Genomic DNA, 17569 nt, shown 5'->3' with positions numbered 1-17569 from the left:
TTATATTGATTGAGTAGTACTGACCCCGTGTTGTTGTTTTGTAAAACCCGCGGTGATCCATTCGGGATGGTGAGCGATTGTGACAGTAATGCGGATGTTTAGCTATGGGACAGTCATGGGGAGTCACCACGTCAAGTCTAGCTTCCGTTGTTATGAGTTTAGATGTCTTGGATTTCATTTGTATTGAGACCTTGTACGTTTATTTTGAGTTGGTCTGAGATAATGTAATCTTTAACTTTTATACTTTAATAAATGTTGTTTGGAATTTGTAACTTTGATATACTAACCTCGGGAAACCGAGATGGTAACAGCCTTTCATGCTAGGGTAGTCCTTGGTAAGGTACCTTGGTATGAGGGGGTGTTACAAAGTGGTATCGGAGCCGACGATTCCGGCACCTAAAACTAATGAACCCAATGAACTTAGGGAGTCTAAATAAAATGAACCCGGGGAGAGTTGTTTGGAGCTACCGCAAAGACTTGGGAGACGTCCCGGAGTCGCACTAAGGCCCTTACGATCTCAAGCCGGTCACATGGGGGAGAAACTGTTGTATGTTTGAGTTATGTGTGTTTGATATCTGTAGTTTGAATCTTGTGCATGGTTGGATTAAATGAGGAAAGAAGTGGAATATGGTAGTAGTTGAAAGATGTATCGACGATTTGTTGATGTTGAAACTTTGAGCATGGAATATGTTGGCATGTTAAGTGTTGGAACATGGTAAAAGATGAAAAGTGAATTGTGAAATTGTATCTGGTTGATATTGAGCATGAAGAATGTGATCATGTTACCTGTTTAATACAATGTTGAGCATGAAGTATGGTAGTGGTACATGTGCATATGAATATGATGATTTTAATGCTTGATTGTTGGTAGAAGCATGTGATTAAGGTCATGCGTCTGTATATGTAAATGTGGTGTTTAATTTTAATGTGAATATGATAAATGTTCAACTATGTACTGGTTTTTAGAAGCATTGGGTCGTTATTGTTTGTTTTATGCATGTTAAAGTTGTTCTGAAAAGAAATTTTGATTTGTATACAAACCGATTTTGGAAGGGTTGTCTTAAAACTGTCATAAGTCGAGTTCTAGAAAAGATATTGCTGTCATTCCAAGTTGAGGTGATAGCTTGTCCTCTTACGATTCTAACGATAGGTCACACGCCCAGATTGACCAAGTAACGAGTGAGATATGACTGTTTTACGAAAACTGGACGGTGCTGAGAACTGCGCCTATACTCGACCGAGTAGTCCCTACTCGGCCGAGTGTCTTTTATACTCGACCGAGTATTCCATATTCGGCCGAGTAATCTCTCTGTGATAATACTTTTTAGCGTCTGGAGTCGTGAACTCGGCCGAGTAGTCTCATACTCGACCGAGTAAGGTCTACTCGGCCGAGTATTCCCAATACTCGACCGAGTAATCCTTCTGCGACAATTGAGTTTGCTTCTGGAGTCGAAAACTCGACCGAGTACCTTGTACTCGACCTAGTATGTTATGTATTCGACCGAGTACCTCGTTGGGCGGCCACTTTGAGTCGGTGGCTATGTTCTTACTTTTGTTTTGAGTCGGTGGCTATGTTTTTACTTTTGTTTTGAGCCGGTGGCTATGTTTTTCATTGTTTTGAGTCATAGGGTATATACACATGTATGTTTTGAGTCTTAACGCATTCTTTTATATGAGAGACGGTCTTGATACGTAAGTTACCGGATGTTATGACAAGGTGTATTCCGGCTTGTGAAGGACATGTGTTGGGAAAGGAATACATGTGTTAATATGTGGTTGTGAGGGATAGTGGAATAAGAAAAGAGTAGATTGATGAGCTAACCAAGACAAGGAGCATGTTTTGTGAGATACGATGAGTGATGTAGCCGTGGATTGAGTATTATAAAAGTAAGTGCATATGGGCAAGGGTGATGTACGTGTAAAGAAACGTGAGAATGAAAGATTGAGATGAGGGATACGAATAGTGGCGTATTGGGAGGTGTAAGGATTTATGGAGGGAGACGGTTTGGATTGAGTTGCTTAAGGTTATATGTGATAAAAGGTCGTTATAAGAGATGGAAACGAATAGTGTATAGTGAGGTCAAGTTATGCCGCGATGAGTAGATAGCAGTTTATTTGGGAATTTTGAATATCACGATGTGAGCCTAGTGAGTAATTCTTAGGGCAATTAACGGTATGAGATGAATTTTTGGTTTTCTAGTGATGTAAAAAGGGAGATGTAATTGTTTGAACATTAAACGTTGATTTTATGGATAGATTAGTGACAATTGGGAGTTATAGTATAATGAGGGAAGACCCATAGTAAGAAAGAGTGAGATGATATCGACATAAAATAATGGGATTTGAGTTTGGAGGCAATGTGAAGGTAACCGGAGCACTAGAGAGTTAGATAGAAATAATGAAGAGTTGAATTATTAAGGGAGTTTGTCGAGGGTAAAAGAAAGGAATAAGGGGAGTAAACCTAGGAACATGTTCACCGAGGTTATGTGATATAAAAGTATGGAATCGTCGAGATGTATGATACTTTCGTGAGGATTTGAGTTTACAGTTATATAGAAGTTTCAGGACAACATGATAATCATGAGTTTCGAGGAATTAAAGAAAGCAAAAGTTGGGTAAAGAATTTGCACGATATGAGATTTTGGTGGTGAGTCGGGTGACGATACAATTAAGGATGGAATTGGAAATAGTGTTGAGGTGATTTTGTTGATATATTTGATGTTAGTTGTTTGGGATGATAACTAAAGGGAGGAAACGGATTGTTATATTAAGAAGTGATAGTAAGAGAGTAGTCATATGAAAGATGTTGGTGTCATAGTATTGTCACTAGTGGTTGAGGACGATGTTATTTTAGGGAAGTTAGTTGTTCTAATGAGGTTGATTTTGTGGAGGTGATTAATGTTTGGTTGTGAGGGATTTTAAGGTATGGATATATGAGGTATTCGTTAGTAGTTGGGTACGGATGTTATGGCTACGTTCACGGGTGGTGATAATTGTGTGTAAAAGAAGATATGTTATGAAGGGCACCGAGTTAAGTCCTGGATAAGAGGTATTCATTGTCAAGTGGTAACTTACGTAATCAGGATTGGCTATTTGGATGTGATTATGGGTCTTAGGAGTATGTAAATGTTTGTGTGAGGTTGTGACCTCACGAGATGTGGTATGGTGTGATAGTCATAAAGTTGTTATATGAATGTTTGTAATATATGTTGGATACGGTAACTTAATGGAATGATGATAAAAAAAGTGATAGTTTGGGTGGTCTGACAAGATTGGTTATACTTGCATGTGTATTCATGATATATGTTTATTCCATGAAAAGTATGGATGGTATGCATGAGATTCTTGTCTATTTATTCCGTATGATGTATGGTGTTGTGATCCGTAAGGCGCTTTTGAGTAAGTTTGTTGTCCAAGATGTTATGTTGAGTCAGTGTTTATGGGATTGTGTATGTTGTGATGTCTATCGGTGTGGTTGTGGTGCCTCGGGTGGTGATCCGGGCACGGTACTTACTGTTGTGATGCGGGTATTTTCGCACCGTGGTGCGGTTGTTGGTGGCGGTGTTGCGATCTTTGTCACACGGTTGTGGTGGAGTAGGTGAGATGACTATAATACAAGTTTTCGTAAGTGCATACCATTAAACATAGATTGTTGTTTTGTTTGTCTTTGTTCCTTGTGAGTTTTGGTTGAACATAAAGACTGTTGTTTTGTTTTGTTGATGTTTCTTACCGCCTTTCGGTTTGGGAATGAGGGTAGAGTATGATGTGAAAGAGAGTTGTATATGTTTTCGTTGTTGTCATGGTATAGTGATATTCATTGATGGGACACATTGTGAGAAGTTGTTACGATAATTTTTATCTTGTTTTAAGATGAGGCATCGGTAGTCATGGTCATGGCAAGTGATTCGTGGAATATGTGTTGTAATGATCTGAAAGCGACAAGTGGTTCATAATCTTTTGTTGAGATAGTGAGTGCAGGATATTGGGAATTAGTGTCACGTTCAGTTATGTATGAGTTTTGCGGTAATGAAAGAAAAGAACTTGAGGATCTAGTGTGAGTGTACGTAACAAGTGTGGAGTGTGAATTATGCTTTTGGGTGATATGAGTTTTATATAGTTTATATAAAGATATATGTCATATTGCGGTAATGTGGAAGAGTTGAAGTTTTGGGTTAAGTTAAGGATTTTGAGGTATAGGTTAGGGGGTGTGACGAGTGAATTGAAGGATGAGAGTTGTTTAAGTAAGAGAGCCTAAGATATATGCATGGCGACTGTTCAGATTATAAGTGGTTATCTTTGACATGTGGTGGTGATGAAGATAATGAGAGGTATAGCTAAGGATCTAGTATTAGTGAGTTACGAGGACGTAACATTTATCTTAAGAGGAGTAGGATGCGATAAAAGAGATTTTGATGGTTGTGCATATGGTAGTATAATTGGAAGTAGAGTGTTGGTGTAGCATAAAGGACGGATATTTGTGTTGATTTTATTAAAGGTCATGACCGTGCTTGTAGTAGTTCGATGTTTAGCAATGAGAGAATATTTCAACAAAGGTGTTGATTGAATGATAATGATTATGAGTCTAATAGTTTTGACATTGGAAGATGATGTTTATGTGTTTGAGTAAACTTCGAGGACGAAGTTCGTTTTAAGGATGATAGAATGTAACATTCCGTTTTGATGATTGATCTTCTTTTGTGGATTGAGTGCTATTGAGTGTTATGGAAGTAATACAAGGTTGGCAACATTATATTGGGTAATGTTATGGAGTCAGTATTGAGAGCCTATGCTATAGTTGAGACGATATCGTGAGCCATGTTGTGGAAGGAAGAGTAGTTTGTGGAGTTGGTGTTGTGGAAGGAAGAGTAGTTTGTGGAGTTGGTGTTAAGTGTCCATGTTTTATAGGTTGGGTTAGAACTTCGCGGTCGTGTTTCGTTTTGTTTGTTGTTTTGCTTTGACTCGGGATAATGATTTTTGTGGTGACTTGTATAGTTCCTTGGTGTTGTTATATGTGGTTGGTATAGTCTTGTGGCGTAGTGTTGTGCTTTGTTTTATAGTAGAGTGTGAACTTCGGGACGAAGTTCTTTTAAGGGGGGAAGATTGTAACACTACGGATTTTCTTTGGTGACTACTCGACCGAGTAGAACCTACTCGGCCGAGTAGTCTTTGAGGTTGTGTGTTGTTTTGGTTCTGCCGGGGAACACTCGGCCGAGTAAAGTGAACACTCGACCGAGTATGGGACACTCGGCCGAGTATACACTTACTCGACCGAGTGTCCGGTTTGGCGGAGTGTTATTTCGACGGTTTGATTAGGGAATGTTTAGGTATTTTATATTTCCGCGTCGGTTTCTAAACATCATTCCAACCCTAATCATTCTACGATCTCTCCCTAATCACTCCCTAATCATCCTCATATCTCGTTGTGTGTGCAAAAATCGTCGTGATCCTTGCGTGTAGTCTCTTATTCTCTTTGTTGGTAAGTTTCATTCCCTTGTCATTTGTATTCTTTTGGGGTTACTGTATATATGAATTGGGGAAAATGGGATTGTGCAATGTGTAATTGTATTATGTGATTATTGTTGTAGGTGACGATGTGATATTTGTTATGCATTTGTATGGTTGATTGCGGATAGCGGATTGCGAAAAGGTAGGGTTTCCTACTCGGTTCTTGTCAATTGATTTGAGATTGTGCTTGTTGTAATTGTTGTTATCTCACGATCATCGGAGTATGGAGATTGTTGTGACGATGTTGGTGTGAGGGGATTGAGATGGTTATGATGTCATGTGATTGTGATTGTGGTGGAGTCACTTGCGGGAGTGGCTTCACACCCTAGTTCGCCCTCCGTGGAACCCGCCACGGGAGGGGATGTGCACATTAAGGGACGGGGATTGTTAGTCGCTCGTTGATGAGTGGACTAGGTGGGGATGGGTCATCACACCATCGCGGCGAGGATTACCTGTTGCGATGGGTAATGGCGGGGCTACACACTTCGGTGTAGTCGGTTCATCGTGTGAGATCGATGATCAGCCGGTTGTATTGTTTGTTGTCTTATATTGATTGAGTAGTACTGACCCGTGTTGTTGTTTTGTAAAACCTGCGGTGATCCATTCGGGGATGGTGAGCGGATTGTGACAGTAATGCGGATGTTTAGCTATGGGACAGTCATGGGGAGTCACCACGTCAAGTCTAGCTTCCGTTGTTATGAGTTTAGATGTCTTGGATTTCATTTGTATTGAGACCTTGTACGTTTATTTTGAGTTGGTCTGAGATAATGTAATCTTTAACTTTTATACTTTAATAAATGTTGTTTGGAATTTGTAACTTTGATATACTAACCTCGGGAAACCGAGATAGTAACAGCCTTTCATGCTAGGGTAGTCCTTGGTAAGGTACCTTGGTATGAGGGGGTGTTACAAAACATTTCTGGCTTAATCAATTAAATTATCATCTCTTAATTTTCAGTTACCTTTTAAGCTACATTTTTAGGTTTCAGTGAACTTTTCAGTTAGTACGTATGACAAATGGAATTTAAGATTAGTAGAGTTAATTATATTTTACTCCCTTTTGAAATTCAAATTTTAAAAATTACTCCCTTTTGAAATCTTTTGCTAAAATTACTCCCTTAAGTTGCATTTTTTACCTAAAATTGCTTCAAAATTTCAATTTAAGTGACTTATTTTCTTTGTTTTTGAACTCTCCCTCTATTTGCCTACATAGTTGTACCTTTCAAAGTATAAATTGGCTAACGCACAAACGGAATAAGTTCAAAAATGCAAAATAGGTCACTTAAATTGGAGTTTTGAAATAATTTTAGGAAAAAATGCAACGTGGGAGTAATTTTAGCAAAAAAAATCAAGAGGGAGTAATTTTTAAAATGTGAATTTCAAAAGGGAGTAAAATCTAATTAACTCGATATAGAATATGAATAATGTTTATATTATAATTAATATACCATATAATTAGTTACATTGTGTATTTTGAGTATCACCTACTTATATTAGAATAATTTTATTAAAATAAATTTAATCTACTTATATTAGGATAACTTTATTAAAATATTAAGAAATCTACTTTTATTAGGAGAATTTTATTAAATTTGTTTGAAATCTACTCTTGTTAGGAATTCTAAAAAAAATTGGACTCTCTAATATCGCTCGAAAAGTTTCTGCTTTATATATATGTATGTATTAATTGATTCCATAACCAAGTCCAAATAGTTATCTGGCCCAATTAATTAAGGCAACCCACCTTATTAACCCGATATAATACACCCGCTATATTTTTATTCAATCCAACAGCCCATTTATACCATGTCGTTGATTTTGGCCCAAGTAGGTATACAAAGGTCACTCTTGCCATTCCTTATAAAACCCAATTGTGATTGGATAAAGAAAGTAAGAACAAGGATGAAACAAATTAAGGAAGAGATATATGTTGGGTAGCATGATACACGTAGGAATGTTAGGGTCCAACAACCATACTGCAGCACATGACCGCAAATCACTATGACTCAGAGACGTACACTAATAATTATATATGACAAAAATATTATCTCTTAGATTCCGACTTGCATTAAGCCTCATTCTAAATTCCTAATAAGGTTACTATAAATATCACACAGCAGACGAGAATACGAAGCATACGGGATTCACAAATACACACACAAATCACACGAATTCAAATTCCGTACAAATTACCGTCTCAAATATTTTATCTCAGTTTCAAATCAAACGATTCACATAAAAACCGTCCCAGTTCCCATATAAGATAAGAAATGTTTAATTTACGACAAAGTCAAAATTCAAATTAATAATAAATAACATCCACATGTAGACACGAGGGTTGTTTCATCTTGTCTTGTATAAAATTGTATAACTAACCTTTTTATCGTCAATTTTCGTTAAATATATAATATTACAAATAAATAGTAGAGGCCGTCAGTTTGATGGGCGGTCCGGGTGCCTAACACCTTCCCTGACCGTACCTTTACCCCCGAATCCGCAATCTTTGGTTCAGACCGGAGAAACGGATCATTCCCATTCCAGGATCAAAAGGGCTTTTTCCGTTAAATTGTTTTTGTATGTTTTTTTATAAAACCTACTGGCGACTCCATATTAATTATTTAATTTTAAAAAGGAGATTTTTTCAGGGATCTCACAGTGGCGACTCTGCTGGGGACTTAATAAGAGGGTAAGACTTGAAATTTAATGGTAATAATATATATTTGACGTTTATTGTTTTCGTCTTTGGAGCACTGTTTGGAAGTGTTGTGATTAGAGGGAAATAAATCAAGAACAAACAAAAGTAGCAAGTGTTGTTGATTGCATGTTTTAACGTGGCTAACAAGTAACAAAGAATTTGATGAATCGTCTATACCTGTCCTTACCGTCCCATGCAATGCAAATCTACGACACTTTTGATATGAGTATTTACTTTCCATATTATTTTATCTGATGTGTATATTAAAATAGTTTTGTTTTATTGTACTTTATATTTTATATATATATAATTATATCAGACAAAAAAGTGTAGGCTCCCCGTTAGCCAATATTACGCCATTTAAGCTACCCTATTCACCTTCGGCAAAGTATGTTGTATACTTAGAAGGTCCACTCGACCGACTAGGCCTTACACATATTTTCCACCTCATGACGTCGCGTTTTGGCAACTCATTTGGTCCATATGACTGGGGGAGCACAAAAGCGAGAGATACCCTCGGGTATTTTAATGTTGTGAGTACCCAATTATCAACCACAAACCTAACCATAGATCCCGTAGAACCTTTGTTAGGCTATATTATGTGTCATGTTTGTTAATTTTTGACATAATCTTACTCGTAATAAATTTAAAAAAAAAATTATTATGATAAATAGAATTTGTTCTAGACGTGGGATAACAGGGATAGCTAGTATGCATTGTCTGTCTACTCATGTACATAAGCCATAGATTAGCCTAAGCATGTATTTGCAGCTACGTCCTCATAATGGTAGCGTCTAGCACGATCACCACATTTGTTTGTGTCTGTTTCCATAAGATCTCGTATCATCATGAACCATTACACTTAGGGAGGCATCGTAGGACATAAGTATTGCATTTAGCTAGTTCATCGACTTACCAGGTTTTGCATTTAGCTAGTTCACATGTCAGTCCGTCAGTTTCTCAGTTCGTAGTTCGTCATTCTGTCCATCGGTTCCACACACTAAAAAAAAAAAAAAAAAAAAAAAAAAAAAAAAAAAAAAAAACCAGTCCAGAGTCCAACGCATCAGTCCGTCAGCGCACCTGACGCCCGTCCCGTCCTGCTCATTTGACATGTCAAAAACAAAGTATATATTAGTACCTGCATTGAATCAAGGGTGCAGCATTCAGCATCCTAGAAAGTTCAGCATATGCATTCAACATAGTAATTTACATTCTTAGGCGAGGTCTCATGTAGAGCATGCATCACCTTGTGTCTCGTATCTAGGCCAGTGGACACGCATCCAGCATTCAGCACTTGCATATAATAGGTCCAGTATAGCAAAAGTAAAAGTACAGCAAGTAAAAGTACAACAATAACACTGAGCATGTAAAAAAAATAGGTACTTGCATTCAGGTTTTAGCTAGCATTAGATACATATGCATTCACCATTTTATCTCATTCTAGTCCTGTTTATTATAATATAAAATAAAACTTTCTAAAGCTAAGATATCATCATCCGGGATAGGGGGAGTAAACGAGACCCTAATAGCCACTCTAGCTTGGGAACCAAAGAAGAGTAGAGGAAGACTAGGTAATACCAACCTACATGAAGTTTCCATCAAATATAATTAAATTAGGACCATCCAAGTCCTTTCTCACTTGCATATATATATATATAAAAATAAAAACTAAGAGTAAGAACAAAAATGTCAACAGAATAAGAAAATTCACTCTTATAGTCATATAATCTCATACGAGTGTTCCTGACCTTACCTAAAAAAAACACTAGTTTACATAAGTGTCTAATTAAGATAGGACCATTCAAGTCCTTTTGAGTTACATATAAATAAATAAAACGCGCATATGTCCTTTTTATTAGTCACTTATTCTACTTTTTACCCTTAACTAGTAGAATAGATTTAGAATGCTTTAGGGCGTATCTCTTTAGTCTAGATCAATCGACCTCTTAGAGTCAGCCTGAACGAGGGCATGCATTTGACCACCTTTTCCACCTCCTGTGGTGTGATAATTCCTTGATCATCGTGTCTCTAGGTGACCTCTAGGTTTGGAGACTACATCTTTCTACCCGATTCGTTAATTTTCCATATGACTACCAAAGGAGCACAACTCTCCATCTACCAGATTTATCAATTTCCCATATTTCAAATGACCACTAGATGAGCATAAACTCATATGATCGACCATTTTAGCAAATATTGTCATCCATTTCCATTAAGGCTAGAAGACTAGCCCAAAAATATTAAAATCAGATTCCTAGTATACCCGTGCCTAAACTTACCAAATAAAACACGGGAGCGCATACTCCATGCCCTTAAAACAAGATAGGTGACCACAAGTCCCTTAGAATGAACTTAAGACATGAGTCTAAATACCAATACATTTTCAAGCAGAAAATCCAGCTTCAAGACTCTCAAATATTCAAAGAGAGAAATTATGATCTCAATAGATACAAATCCAATGTCAAAAGTCTCGAAAATCCACAAGACAAAAAAATCCAGCCAAAGTTGCAATTTTATCCCGTATCAAAAATCTCAAAAATTCAAAAGACAAAAAAAAAGTTCCAGTAAAAAAAAAGACAAAATAATTGTTCCAGTAAAAAAAAAGACAAAAAAAAAGTTCCAGTAAAAAAAAAAACAAAAAAAAGCTTCAGTCCAAGATGCAAATAAAAATTGTAGAGTAGTCACTTTTTCATCTCTCAGACGAGTCAATCCACAGTTACTTTGTCTCCATTCCTCTTGGGACGATCCTTTCATTCATTTAGGTGAGTGAGAGAGGCACACAGATCTCCAGTGTCTTCTAACACCATAGACCCTTCCACTCCATTCCATTTATCACCCTCGTTTAGCATCTAAGAATTCGGTGGATGTACGCTACACTTACACGGTCACAAAAGTATTTTATTTCTATAGTATTAGTTTTGGGTAATTAGCCGAGCTTGTTATTGTAAAGAGGGCAAAACTCATTTTACAAATCTCAAAATCCAAGGCAAAAAAAATAAGAAAAAAAATTGGCACAATCACGACCCACACTAGGCCGGAAACAAAAAAAAAGAGAAAAAAAAAACAGTAGCACGTGTGTGAAAGACACTGATGTAACATGGGGACAATCACGACCCACACCAGGTCGGAAAAAAAAATAAACAGAAGAAAGACCTGAACAGGTGGCTACCACAAAACATATAGTGAAGAGTTTCAGTTAAGTTCAATTCAGTTAAGATCAGGAGCATAAGGAAACACTCAGCGCACATGTTTGACTACATTTAGACGGCAGCCTGACCGATAATATTGTAAGGACTTACAAAGCAATGACAATTCAATAGGCATAACACCTAAGCAGCTAGGAGTAGAGTACTATGTCCCTTGCCCAGATCATGCTCAATAGCACGTTTTTAAAAAAAATTAACAGGACTAGAAATGAGATGTGTCATGTGTCCGTGGTCTATTTTAGGAAAAGAATGCATTGTCAATTAGCTAGTGTTTGTCTCCATTGTCTTAAGTACATTAGCATCTTGCATCATTAGCATCATAAGCATTCTAATTGCATTATCAGCATACTACTTGCGTCTTACATCATAAATTATTTGCATTAATGTCATAATTGCGGAATCAGTTCAGTCGTATTATCAAGCACACTACTTGATTCGAGAAATCGGTAAAACCATAAAACCAAAAATATAAAAAAACAAAGAAGAGAGCATGGATTCAACATCAATCGACTAAGAAAGGGGAAGCACCCATAATTTGGCCAGAAGCTATGTATCAAGCACACAACTTGATTCATAAGACCAGTAAAACTATCAGTTCAATCGTATAATCAAGCATACGACTTGACCAGTAAAGAAATAAAACAAAGAAAAGAGGCATAAATATGAATCAGTCAATAAAGAGACGGAAATACTCACAGCTTGATTGGAGCCGGTGCCAAGAAATCTGTTCAAATGTCACAGGCAAGGGTTCGACAATGCTCCATCATCAGTCATCCGGTCACCAATCCGAAGCTCGAACGATTGCTTATCGACAGTACAATAACTGTCGCCGATTTCATCCCATATTAAGGATAGTCGAATTGATAGGCGTTTTCTCTGATGGGCAACAACAAACGAAAGAAATTCAAAAAAATTCAATCACAATGTGACGAATGATTGGAGCTTCGTTGAGCAACAATGGTGGAATTTAAGAAAATTAATTAGAGAACAGGAAGAACAAACCTGAAGTCATAATACGAAGGGAAACTTGATCGATGAAATGAGTATCCGAAATGCAAAGTCCGTCTGAGGATCAAGGCCATGTCAGCCCCGACGGCGCTCCGTCATCGACCATCTTATCGCCAATCTAGCGATGGGTATGGCGGCACAACTTCAGAAGATTGATCTCGTCCCAAATCAGGATGGTACAATTAGTTGCTTGAAACTTCATTTGAGTCACAATAGAGGAATTTCAATCGAGAGATCCGAGAAAATTTGGTCATGGGATGATTCTAGAATAAAGCATGTAATTTGGGGAAAACAAGTCTTGCCCCAATTAGTCAATTCTGAAACATGTGATTGTGATTCAAGCTGTAAGTCCATTTCAAGTTTGGGTTAGGAGCACGTCATTTTCCCTTAAATGTCCACTAAATTATTTCCAAAATAATATGTTACGATTTTTTTTAAATCCCAGTTTGTAAATGGATTTACGTTCCTCACTCATTTTACAAGTTCAAATTTTATTTTTTAATTCCAGTCTATTTTGTTAGTAAAACATTACGATTTTCAAATTCATCCTTTTTCAAAATAAAATTTTGAATCCTGTGGTCGGCAGGCCCTGACATGCATTTGAGTTCTTAAAATAAAATTTTTTGAACTTGCCTTTTTGCGAAATAAAACTTTGCAATTTTCAAATCCTTTTACAGTCGTGCGCCCGACGTATTTTAAGTTCTTAAAATAAATTTTTTGAACTTGCCCTTTTTTTATGAAATAAAATTTTGCAATTTTCAAACTTATCGGTCTACGGTCCCGACACACATCTAAGTTTGTAAAATAAAATTTTACGATCTTATCCATCCTTTTTCAAAATAAAATTTTGAAATCCTTTGGTCAAAACCACTCGACATGCATATGAGTTCTTAAAATAAAATTTTTTGAACTTTCCTCTTTGCGAAATAAAATTTTGCAAATTCTAGTTTGTAAAATAAAATTTTACATTCTAATCCCTTTTCAAAATAAAATTTTGAATCCTCGGTCAATTGGCCCCGACACGCATTCGAGCTTGTGAAATCAAATTTTGCAGGTTCACTCTTAAGTGAAATAAAGTTTTGCTTAACCAGATTCCAGACCAGCGAAACAAAGTTTCGCTCTACCAGATTCCAGATCAGCTAAACAAAGTTTGGCTATAGCAGATTCCAGACCGGCAAAACAAAATTTTGCCATGCCAGTTTCCAGATTGGCGAAACAAAGTTTTACCAACTTCATTTCAGATTAGTAAAACAAAGTTTTGCTAAGCCAGTTTTAGATTCCAGCTGCTCCAGACGGGTAATATAAGAGGCCCATGTACGTTTCTTATCCTTTATCTGTCCCGACCGGACTACTTTGACCTTCGTCTTACTCAGACTCGGTCAAAGTGGGGGCTTCTGTAGACACCTCAAAATGTCTACCTAGCCTTAAGAGTACCCGATGATGAGGCTAATATTTAATGACTAAATGAAAATCGACAATGTTAATAATTTACGGCTCTTTACGCTTATTTCCCGAAAAGTTACTAACAATGGCATAAAACCATTCGTAGACCTTTGTTCCATTCTTTCTAATTTTGACATCTTATTCCATAACCAAGTCCAAATAGTTATCTGACCCAATTAATTAAGGCAACCCACCTTATTAACCCGATATAATACACCCGCTATATTTTTATTCAATCCAACAGCCCATTTGTACCATGTCGTTGATTTTGGCCCAAGTAGGTGTACAAAGGTCACTCTTGCCATTCCTTATAAAACCCAATTATGATTGGATAAAGAAAGTAAGAACAAGGATCAAAGGATGAAACAAATTAAGGAAGAGATATATGTTGGGTAGCATGATACACTAGGAATGTTAGGGTCCAACAACCATATTGCAGCACATGACCGCAAATCACTATGACTCAGAGACGTACACTAATAATTATATATGACAAAAATATTATCTCTTAGATTCCGACTTGCATTAAGCCTCATCCTTTTTTTTTGAAGGGAAAGATCGATTTCATTAATCAAAAGCCATACGGCATCTACAACAGATGTCAGAAAAGACGAAATACAATATCGTTAACATCAAAGAAAAACCATCTTTAGCGAAACAAAGATCACTAATTAGAATGCAAGAGGCTTCTGCACACCCTCGGAAACACCGCTGTTTCTTCACACAGCTCAACGGGAGGGATTCTTCGGATCTGAACGAGTTTTGTGAAAGATGAGTTTTTTCTGATCTAACCTCTTGTATCTGACACACCGAAATCAGCTGCACCACCATAGGAGAAACAACGAGAGCGCCGATCTTCCGCATCGATCTACAAATCCCAAAAGGGAGACAAAGCCCACAAAAAGCGGGAGCAAACCCACCATATGTGGGGACAAAACTCTCCAACAGGGAGAGGACAAAAAGACCAAACTAAAAACGAAGCCTAAACGGATGAACAACGCAGAAGCGAAAAAAGAAAAGAACAACAGAAAACATGAAAGAAAAAGAGGACCGCCACCGCTGAACCCACCGTCACTACCACCAAGCCAACAAACAAGCCCTCACATTCAGATCTAAAACACCGATAAAGAACCAAATCAATAGAAACCCACAGAAGAAGAAAAAAAGTGGGTTAAAACTGATTTATCACGAACTTTATTGGTGGTTTAGAGGTGAATCGCCGGAGATCGACCTCAGGGAGGCCAAATCGCCGGCGTAAGAAAGGGCTAGCATGGGGTGGTAGAAGGGAGGGGGCGGCGGCGGAGCAGAAGAGGAAAGGGTTTTGTGTTTTTTTACTTATTTATTTGGGAAATTTTAGAGAGGGAAAGAAGAGAGATAGTTTTGTGGTTTGCATTAAGCCTCATCCTAAATCCTAATAAGGTTACTATAAATATCACACAGCAGACGAGAATACGAAGCATACGGGATTCACAAATACACACACGAATCACACGAATTCAAATTCCGTACAAATTATCGTCACAAATATTTTATCTTAGTTTCAAATCAAACCATTCACATAAAAACCGTCCCAGTTCCCATATAAGCGCATAAGAGCCGTTAATTTACGACAAAGTCGAAATTCATTAATAGTCAACATCCACATAGGCCTGAGGGTTGTTTCATCTTGTCTTGTATAAAATTGTATAACTAACCTTTTTATCGTCAATTTTCGTCAAATATATAATATTACAAATAAATAGTAGAGGCCGTCAGTTTGATGGGCGGTCCGGGTGCCTAACACCTTCCCTGACCGTACCTTTACCCCCGAATCCGCAATCTTTGGTTCAGACCGGAGTGACGGATCATTCCCCATTCCAGGGATCAAAAGGGGCTTTTTCCGTTAAATTGTTTTTGTATGTTTTTTTTATAAAACCTAAAAGCGACTCCATATTAATTATTTAATTTCAAAAAGGAGATTTTTTCAGGGATCTCACAGTGGTAAGAAAGGTTGGTAGTAAGGTGATTGCTTTGTTTTGCAATTTGTTTTTTGTTTATTTTTCCTCTTGCGTAGTATCATAAGACGGCGTGTGCGGAAAAATCCGGCCAGCATTGGGGGCGACAACGGCTAGTGGTGGTTGTCGGCAGAGAAGGGCGGTGGTATGGAGTTGTGGGAGAGGAGGTGGAGGATGAACCAGGAGAATAATGGGAGAAAATGTACTGCACAAAGTTTCACTGAAAAATTTATAAAAACTCATATGTGGTGGTTGTACTCGCTGTTATATTATGATTATTTTTCACAAGTTCTGATGCATTGTTTAAACTTTACAATGCCGTATACCATATTCAATATTAATCTTGCAGTACACTATACGGTAAGGTGGAAGATGAAAATGGAGAGAAATGTTAGAGAGATGATTTTTGGGAAGAGAAATGAGAGGGGTATTTTTGTCAAAAGCGTACTACAATGAGTAAAATATATACTGCAAAAATCAGGACCCATTATTTTTTATCATAAAATATCATGTTGTTAAAATAAAATTAAAATATAAATTAAATTAAGTGTCATCTTTGGAAAGGTAGAAATGAGGACGTAGCTATAAGGACCTCGTTGATACTCCGTCAAACTTGCCGTTATCTTATCTTCTTTTTTTCTTTTAAACAAACAAATTCTTTGTCTACAAGAATTTGCCACATGTTAATATGATTTAAATATGCAGATCAATTTGCTCCATGCTTGTTTTGCAAATGAGCTAGTTTTGCTATATCTGTCTATAGCTAAAAACAGGTTAAATAGCTTAAAAGTGGTAATATTTTTGCGCTCACCATCCCACTTGTTACTTATTCTATTAGAAATGTGGTATTGTATTTGACCCGTCTTTAGTTATAGACGGATATGTGCCCTCTATAATGAGATTTTGTGTTCACAAATTATTTCTTATTTCTATATCTATTACACAATTCATTTATAGTTTCATAAATTGGTTATGAGACAGGTGGTAATTGGGTTGTTTGGGCCGGGTTTAGGTTGGGTTGAATTTGGTTCAGGAAATGCCTATGATCAGGTCGAGTTCGGTATGCTTATGGCTCGGATTAGTCGGGTCAATTCTTAGCTCGGGTTTGGGTTGGAACGGATTCGAATTATTGTCAGGTCGGATAGATAGATTTGTCGGGTTGAGTTGAGTTTTGGTTGTGTCAGGTCAGGTCATTGTCGGGCATGGTAATTATGATATTTTCTCGGGTTTGGGGGTTTGCTTGGTTTGGGCCGGGTTTTTGTATAGTCATTATTAGTAAAGTTATAGGGTTATTAATACTCCCTCTTTTTTTTTTTCTTCCCATTTGCTTTATTGTGGTATTCAAGAGACCAAGATGGAACTTTAACCGTATTTTTCGACATGTATATGTTACTTTTATTTGGCTTTTTTTTTCCGTGAAAGATGTCTTTATAATGAATGTAAATGTTTTTGTTTTATAAATTAAATTTTTTTATTCTCAAACTTATTTACCGTCAAACATTGTCATCCGAAAAGCAAATGAAAAGAAAATAGGGAAATGGAGGGAATATAGTAAAAGTTAGTGGAAAGGTTATGTGACAGAGTCTACTTTATAAAAGTCGTTCAATTTAAATTGGTTTTGTCGCCTTAACTTCCGCTTTTCTCGGGTCAAAATTTGATGGATCTACTCTAAGGTGAAGGTGGAGGCAAACAGTGTCATACGAAGTAAAAACAAGCAA

General features: G+C 37.1%; 1 long non-coding RNA gene across 1 annotated transcript; it reads right to left on the bottom strand.

Annotated features, from left to right (window-relative positions):
- Positions 1–9062: 9062 nt before the first annotated feature.
- LOC141597009 (uncharacterized) lies at positions 9063–12758 on the bottom strand. The gene is made up of 3 exons (XR_012522662.1): positions 12409–12758; positions 12103–12282; positions 9063–9297 (listed from the first exon to the last, which is right to left on the bottom strand). It is a non-coding gene; the product is annotated as an uncharacterized LOC141597009 (long non-coding RNA).
- Positions 12759–17569: the final 4811 nt, after the last annotated feature.

Source organism: Silene latifolia, chromosome 8 (genome assembly GCF_048544455.1).
Source record: "Silene latifolia isolate original U9 population chromosome 8, ASM4854445v1, whole genome shotgun sequence".
Taxonomy (NCBI): domain Eukaryota; kingdom Viridiplantae; phylum Streptophyta; class Magnoliopsida; order Caryophyllales; family Caryophyllaceae; genus Silene; species Silene latifolia.
Note: the sequence above shows the minus strand (reverse complement) of the source record. Positions and strands in the feature narration are given on the sequence as shown.